This window comes from Nomascus leucogenys, chromosome X (genome assembly GCF_006542625.1).
Source record: "Nomascus leucogenys isolate Asia chromosome X, Asia_NLE_v1, whole genome shotgun sequence".
NCBI classification, from domain to species: domain Eukaryota; kingdom Metazoa; phylum Chordata; class Mammalia; order Primates; family Hylobatidae; genus Nomascus; species Nomascus leucogenys.
The window spans coordinates 42772452-42781107 of NC_044406.1; positions in this window are offsets into that span (position 1 = coordinate 42772452).

Below are 8656 nucleotides of genomic sequence, written 5' to 3' on the forward strand. Positions count from 1 at the left end.
TGGGTCTGTCTCTGAGGTTGTTTGTTGCTGGTTTTGTTGTTGTTGTTGTTGTTTTTAAGAGATGAGCCCAGGCTGACTCCTGGCCTCAAGCATTCTCCCCAATTCAGCCTCCTGAGTAACTGGGATTACAGGGGAGCACTATTGTACCTGACTTCTGAGCTGTTTTTTTTTTTTTTTTTTTTTTTTGACAGAGTCTCACTCTGTCGCCAGGCTGGAGTGCAGTGGCACGATCTTGGCTCACTGCAACCTCTGCCTCCTGGGTTCAAGTGATTTTCCTGCCTCAGCCTCCCGAGTAGCTGGGACTACAGGTGCGCGCAACCATGCCCAGCTAATTTTTGTATTTTTAGTAGAAATGGGGTTTCACCATGTTGGCCAGGATGGTTTTTTTTATTTTTTGAGACGGAGTCTCGCTGTGTCGCCCAGGCTGGAGTGCAGTGGCGCGATCTCGGCTCACTGTAAGCTCCGCCTTCCAGGTTCATGCCTCAGCCTCCCGAGTAGCTGGGACTACAGGCGCCTGCTACCGCACCCAGCTAATTTTTTTTTTTTGTATTTTTTAGTAGAGACGGGATTTCACTGTGGTCTTGATCTCCTGACCTTGTGATCTGCCCACCTCGGCCTCCCAAAGTGCTGGTATTACAGGTGTGAGCCACTGCACCCGGCCTTCTCTTCTAATTGGTCTACTTCTTAGCTCTTGGGCCAATATAGGTTTGTTGTTGTTTTTTTTTTTCCCTTTTATTACTAACGCCTTTAATACGTCTTAATATCTAACGGGCAAATCCCCATCATAACTCTTTCTTTGAAGGCTGTCTTAGCTGTCCATGATTCATTAGTATTCTAAATTCTAATGTAAGTGTATTGCAGTTCTAACAAAAAGAAGTAATGAGGTCAGGCATGGTGGCTCATGCCTAAATCCCAGCTACCTGGGAGGCTGAGGGAGGAGGATCGCTTGAACCCAGGAGTTGGAGCCTGCAGTGAGCTATGATCGTGCCACTGCACTCCAGCCTGGGCAACAAAGTGAGACCCTGTTTTAAAACATTAAAAAAAAAAGTAATGGAAGTTTTATTGAGATTGCATTGAATTTTTACATTTTGGGAGAAATAACGTCTTTTTTTTTGAGATGGAGTTTCGCTCTTGTTGCCCAGGCTGGAGTGCAATGGTGCAATCTCGGCTCACTGCAACCTCCGCCTCCCAGGTTCAAGCAATTCTCCTGCTTCAGCCTCCTGGGTAGCTGGAACTACAGGCACCCACCATCATGCTCGGCTAATTTTGTATTTTTAGTAGAGACGGGGTTTGTCTATGTTGGTCAGGCTGGTCTCGAACTCCTGACCTCAGGTGATCCACCCACCTCGGCCTCCCAAAGTGCTGGGATTACAGGTGTGAGCCACCATGCCCGGCCAAAATAACATCTTAATAATATTAACTGTGGAAGTTTTAAGATATGGTCACACTCTGATACTGCACTCGTCAAGAGTTGGAGCCTAACTCCCTTCCACTTGCATGTGTGCTGGACTTAGTGACTCAATTGTAAAGCATAGAATGAAATGGAAGTGATAGTGTGTCATTTCCAAGACCAGGTTGTAAAAGGCACATCTGCTTCCTGCTGTCACACAGACTGCTCACTCTGTGGGACATTAGCTGGTATGTCATGAGCAGCCCTATGGAGGGATCTAGGTGGCAAGAAAGTAAGGCCTCTTGCCAACAGCCATGTGAGCAAGCCTTCTTCTTTTTTTTTTTTTTTTTTTGAGACGGAGTCTCGCTCTGTCGCCCAGGCTGGAGTGCAGTGGCGCGATCTCGGCTCACTGCAAGCTCCGTCTCCTGGGTTCACGCCATTCTCCTGCCTCAGCCTCTCCGAGTAACTGGGACTACAGGCTCCCGCCACCACGCCCAGCTAATTTTTTGTATTTTTAGTAGAGACGGGGTTTCACCGTGGTCTCGATCTCCTGACCTCGTGATCCGCCCGCCTCGGCCTCCCAAAGTGCTGGGATTACAAGCGTGAGCCACCGCGCCCGGCCGAGCAAGCCTTCTTAAAGGTGGATCCCAGCCTTCAGATAACTGCAGTCCTGGCCAACATCCTGATTGTAGCCTCATGAGAGGCTCTGAGTCAGAACCACCCAGTTAAGCCACTCTCAGAATCCTGACTCTCCGAAACTGTGTGAAATAATAAATGTGTATTGTTTTAGCCACTAAGTTTTGGGATAATTTGTTAAAAATAACTTATATATTACCAAAATCTTTCCAGCAAAGAGCATAAAATGTCTCTCTTTTATTCAGATCGATATCTATTGTTAGAGTTTAAATTCTTTAAAATAGAGGTCTCTTGTATTAAATTCATTCCTACTTTATTTTTTTGTTGGTTATTGCTGTTATACAGAAATGCTTTTGATTTTTACAGGTTGATGTTGATTTTGTATTGGGAAACCTTGCTGAACCCTTTTTTTTTTTTTTTTAAGATGGAGTTTTGCTATTGTTGCCCAGGCTGGAGTGCAGTGGTGCGATCTCGGCTCACTGCAAACTCCACCTCCCGGGTTCCAAGCGATTCTCCTGCCTCAGCCTCCTGAGTAGCTGGGATTACAGGCACGTGCCACCATGCCCAGCTAATTTTTTGTATTTTTAGTAGAGACGGGGTTTCCTCATGTTGGCCAGGCTGGTCTCGAGCTCCTGACCTCAGGTGATCCACCCGCCTCAGCCTCCCAAAGTGCAGGGATTATAGGTGTGAGCCACCACGCCTGGCTGCTGAACTCTCTTATTAGTCCTATTAGTTGTTTTTGTCATTCTGTTTGTTCTTTTTTTTTGAGACAGTCTCGCTCTGTCACCCAGGCTGGAGTGCAGTGACGCAATCTTGGCTCACTGCAAGCTCTGCCTCCTGGGTTCATGCCATTCTCCTGCCTCAGCCTCCTGAGTAGCTGGGACTACAGGTGCCCGCCATCACACTCGGCTAATTTTCTGTACTTTTAGTAGAGACGGGGTTTTACCGTGTTAGCCAGGATGGTCTCAATCTCCTGACGTCGTGATCTGCCCGCCTTGGCCTCCCAAAATGCTGGGATTACAGGAGTGAGCCACCACGCCCGACTCTGTTGGTTCTTTAATGTAGTCACTCATATCATTTGCAAATGAGTTTTATCAATTCCTTCTACAATGTATACCTCATTTATTTTTTCCTTATAGCATTAGCTGGTTTTATATTAAAGAGTAGTATTGAGTGAACATCCTTGCCTTGTCCCTGATCTTAAAGGGAAATGCATTTAAAAATTCTCTATTGGCCAGGTTTGGTGGCTCATGCCTGTAATCTCAGCACTTTGGGTGGCTGAGGCCAGTGGATCACCTGAGGTCAGGAATTTGAGACCAGCCTGGCCAACATGGTGAAACCCTGTCTCTACTAAAAATACAAAAATTAGCTGGGTGTGGTGGTGGGCGCCTGTAATCCCAGCTACTTGAGAGGCTGAGGCAAGAGAATTGCTTGAACCTGGGAGGTGGAGGTTGCAGTGAGCCAAGATCATGCCATTGCACTCCAGCCTGGGCAACAAGAGTGAGATTCCATCTCAAAAAAATAAGCATTTTTTGCTGTAATATTTTGCTATGTATGAAGTTAAAGAAGTTTTCTTCTACTTTTATTTTGTTTGCAAAGAGTTCTTTTTTTTTTTTTTTTTTTTTCTTGTAGTGATGGGGTTTTGCCATGTTGCCCAGGCTGGTCTCAAACTCCTGGGCTCAAGTGATCCACCTGCCTCAGCTTCCCAAAGTACGGGGATTACAGACATGAGCCACCATGCCCAGCCCCCTTTTAAATATCATAAACAGGCACTGAAGCTTATCAAATCCTTTTCTGCTTTGAGATTATCATATAATTTCCTCCTTTATTAATATGGTCAATTGCATTCACTAATTTTCTTTTCTTTTTCTTTTTTTTTTTTTTTTTTTAGATGGAGTCTACCTCTGACACCTAGGCTGGAGTGCAGTGGCATGATCTCGGCTCACTGTAACCTCCGCCCATGATCTCGGCTCACTGCAACCTCCATCTCCCGGGTTCAAGCGATTCTTCTGCCCCAGCCTCCCGAGTAGCTGGGATTACAGGCGCCTGCTACCACGCCCAGCTGATTTTTGTATTTTTAGTAGAGACGGGTTTTCACTGTGTCGGCCAGGCTGGTCTCGAACTCCTGACCTCGTAATCCACCCACCTCAGCCTCCGAAAGTACTGGGATTACAAGCGCGAGCCACCACACCTGGCCTGCATTCACTAATTTTCTAATTTGGATCAATTGTATTCCTGGGATAAACCCTACTTATGATTTAAAACAAAATGCACTATTGAATTCAGGTAGCTAATATTTTATTAGAATTTTTGCATCTATATTCATAAGTCCAGTGGGTCTATAAATTTATTGTTTAGTATTTTCCTTATCTGGTTTTAGAATCAAGACTATTTTAGTCTCATAAAATGAGGTGTACGGCTTTTTCTCTTTTCCTATTTTCTGGAACAATTTGTATAAGATGGGAATTACAGTTCCTTGAAAGTTTGATAGAACTACAATCTGCAAAACCGTCTGGGGCTGGGCCTGAGGCTGTTTATTACAGTAAGATGGGGTATCTTTGATTATCATTTTAATTTTTCCTACAATTTATTGTATATTCAAGTTATATTCAAGCTTTCTATTTCTTTTTGCATTCATTTGAGCACATTTTAATGTTTCCTGAAATTTTTGTTTTTCATCTGTTTTCAAGTGTATTAACTTACAATTTGTAGCCTTTTTGTATCTATAATTTGCCTTTGTTATGCATTTTGCATTGCATTGTTTTAAATCAGTCTTGGCAAAGGTCTATCATTATTAATTATTTTCAAAGTACCAGCTTTTTTTTTTTTTTTGAGATGAAGTCTCGCTTTGTCACCCAGGCTGGAGTGCAATCTCAGCTCACTACAACCTCTGCCTCCCAGATTCAAATGATTCTCCTGCCTCAGCCTCCCGAGTAGATGGGATTACAGGTATGCGCCACCACACCCGGCTAATTTTGTATTTTTAGGAGACGAGGTTTCTCCATATTGGTCAGGCTGGTCTCGAACTCCTGACCTCAGGTGATCTGCCTACCTTGGCCTCCCAAAGTGCAGGGATTACCGGTGTGAGCCACCATGCCCACCTAATTTTTTTTTGTATTTTTAGTAGAGACAGGGTTTCACCATGTTGGCCAGGCTGGTCTCAAACTCCTGACCTTCAAGTGATCCACCTGCCTCGGCCTCTGAAAGCACTGGGATTACAGGCCTGAGCCACTGTGCCTGGTGTTTTTGTTGTTGTTGTTGTTTTTTGTTTTTTTTTGTTTTTTTTTTTTTTTTTTTTTTTTTGAGACGGAGTCTTGCTCTGTCGCCCAGGCTGGAGTGCAGTGGCGAAATCTCGGCTCACTGCAAGCTCCGCCTCCCGGGTTCACGCCATTCTCCTGCCTCAGCCTCTCCGAGTAGCTGGGACTACAGGCGCCCGCCACCACGCCCGGCTAATTTTTTTTTTGTATTTTTAGTAGAGACGGGGTTTCACCGTGGTCTCAATCTCCTGACCTCGTGATCCGCCCGCCTCGGCCTCCCAAAGTGCTGGGGTTACAAGCGTGAGCCACCGTGCCCGGCCTGTTTTTTTTTTTTTTTTGAGATGGAGTCTAACTCTGTCACCCAGGCTGTTGTGCAGTGGCACAATCTTGGCTCACTGCAACCTCCGCCTCCCAGGTTCAAGCGATTCTCCTGCCTCAGCCTCCTGAGTAGCTGGGACTACAGGCATGCACCACCATGCCTAGCTAATTTTTGTATTTTTAGTAGAGATGGGGTTTCATATGTTGACCAGGCTGGTCTCGAACTCCTGGCCTCAAGTGGTATGCCTGCCTTAGACTCCCAAAGTGCTGGAATTACAGGTGTGAGCCACCGTGCCTGGCCTATTCTGTGGCTCTTTATTATTACTTTACAATTCTCTATTGTATCTTTTTCCTTCCTTATATTATTTCCTCCATGACTCAATCCTTTGGGTTTGTTCCTCTGCTCTTTTACCAACTTCTTTTTTTCTTTTTGAGAGTCTTCATCTGTCACCCAGGCTGGAATGCAGTGGCACAATCTCAGCTCACTGCAACTTCTGCCTCCTGGGTTCAGGTGATTCTCCTGCCTCAGCCTCCTGAGTAGTTGGGATTATAGGCACATGTCACCATTCTAGGCTAATTTTTGTATTTTTAGTAGAGACGGGGTTGCACCATGTTGGCCAGGCTGGTCTTCAACTCCTTGCCTCAGGTAATCTGTCCGCCTCAGCCTCCCAAAGTGCTGGGATTATAGGCAAGAACCACTGCACCCGACCTATTTTCTTAGCTATTAGGATAGCTATCTTAGCTTTCTTTGGGCTTTTAATGTGCCATATCCTTTCTTCTTCTTTTTGGTTTTTTTTTTTTTTTTTTTTTTTTTGAGACAGAGTCTTGCTCTGTCGCCCAGGCTGGAGTGCAGTGGCGCAGTGGTGCGATCTCGGCTCACTGCAAGCTCCGCCTCCCAGGTTCACGCCATTCTCCTGCCTCAGACTCCCGAGTACCTGGGACTACAGGCGCCCGCCACCACGCCCGGCTAATTTTTTGTATTTTTAGTAGAGACGGGGTTTCACCATGTTAGCCAGGATGGTCTCGATCTCCTGATCTCCTGACCTCATTCTCCTGCCTTTGGCCTCCCAAGTAGCTGGGACTACAGGCGTGTGCCACCACACCCGGCTAATTTTTTTTTTTTTTTTTTTTGAGACGGAGTCTTGCTGTCACCCAGGCTGGAGTGCAGTGGCACGATCTCAGCTCACTGCAGGCTCTGCCCCCCAGGGTTCACGCCATTCTCCTGCCTCAGCCTCCGGAGTAGCTGGGACTACAGGTGCCCGCCACCTCGCCAGGCTATTTTTTTGTATTTTTAGTAGAGACGGGGTTTCACTGTGTTAGCCAGGGTGGTCTCGATCTCCTGACCTCGTGATCTGCCCGCCTCGGCCTCCCAAAGTGCTGGGATTACAGGCGTGAGCCACCGTGCCCGGCCTACACCTGGCTAATTTTTTGTATTTTCAGTAGAGACGGGGTTTCCTCGTGTTAGCCAGGGTGGTGTCATCTGACCTTGTGATCCGCCCACCTCGGCCTCCCAAAGTGTTGGGATTACAGGCGTGAGCCACCACGCCCGGCCCTATATTCTAATAGTTTTTATTTATTATGTTTATTTAAAATTTTTCGTCTGTCTCAATACTTCTGCTTCAGGTATTATATGTTACCCAGTGTAGGAGCCAGCCTCCAATATAGTCCCCCATGATTCCTGCCTCCTGGTATTCACCCACTGTATAATCCCCTCCCATGTTGTGCTAGGGTTGGTCTATGTGACCAATAAAATACAGCAGAAATGATGGTCTGTCTTTTCTGAGTTTAAGATAGACATTGTGGCTTCCGTCTTGGTCACGGTCTCACCTGCTTGTTAGGATGACATGTGAGGAGCCCCACGGAGATGCTCAGGCGGTGAGAAATTGAAACCTTTTGCCAACTGCCCGGTGAGTGGGCCATGTTGGAAGTGGGTCTGTCAGCCAAGTGAAGCTGTCAGCTGACTGCAGTCCTGGCTGCCAACTTGAGTAAAACATCAGGAGAGACCATGAGTCAAAACTACCCAGCTAGGCTGCTTCCAGATTCCTGACCCTCAGAAACTGTGATGGTTTTTGTTCTTTTTTTTTTTTGGAGGCGGAGTCTCACTCTGTCACCTAGGCCTCACTCTGTCACCTAGGCTAGAGTGCAGGGTCACAGTCTTGGCTCACTGCAACCTCCGCCTCCCGGGCTCAAGCGATTCTCTTGCCTCAGCCTCCCAAGTAGCTGGGACTACAGGTGCGCCACCACGCCCAGCTAATTTTTTTGTATTTTTAGTAGAGACGGGGTTTCACCATGTTGGCCAGGCTGGTCTCAAACTCCTGACCTCAGGTGATCTGCCCGCCTTGCCTCTCAAAGTGCTGGGATTACAGGCATGAGCCACCGTGCCCAGCCCAGAAACTGTGATGTTTTAAGTGGCTAAGTTTGGGGTAACTTGTTATCCAGCACTAGAGAACGTCCAGTTTATTTTTCTTTGGTGGAAGTCATACTGCCCTGGTGTCTGGTTATTTTGGCGGTGAACTTACATGCCCCTGAAATTATCCACTCTCCTGGCTGATAGAACGTACTGAGGAAGGGCTGAAGGCCCGACTCGAGTCAGCTTAATGACCTAGAGCTCCAGGGGTAAAAGGATGTGTGGGAGAGGAGCCAGAGGCTGGACAGCCACAGGTACCACAGAAGCACAGTTATCCCGCTCACTTGCCCTTTGGACACTTGACAATCCTCCTAGCGTGGGGTTCATCTTTAAACCGTCACAGGAAAACCACTTTAAGAGGTGCCAGTTTTGGCTGGGTGCGGAGGCTCATGCCTGTAATTCCAGCACTTTGGGAGGTCGAGGCGGGTGGATCACCTGAGGTCAGGAGTTTGAGACCAGCCTGACCAACAAGGTGAAACCCCATCTCTACTAAAATACAAAATTAACCAGGCGTGGTGGCAGGCGCCTGTAGTCCCAGCTACTCAGGAGGCTAAGAGAGGAGAATTCCTTGAACCCGGGAGGCGGAGGTTGCGGTGAGCTGAGATCGCGCCACTGCACTCCAGCCTGGGTGACGGAGCAAGACTCTGT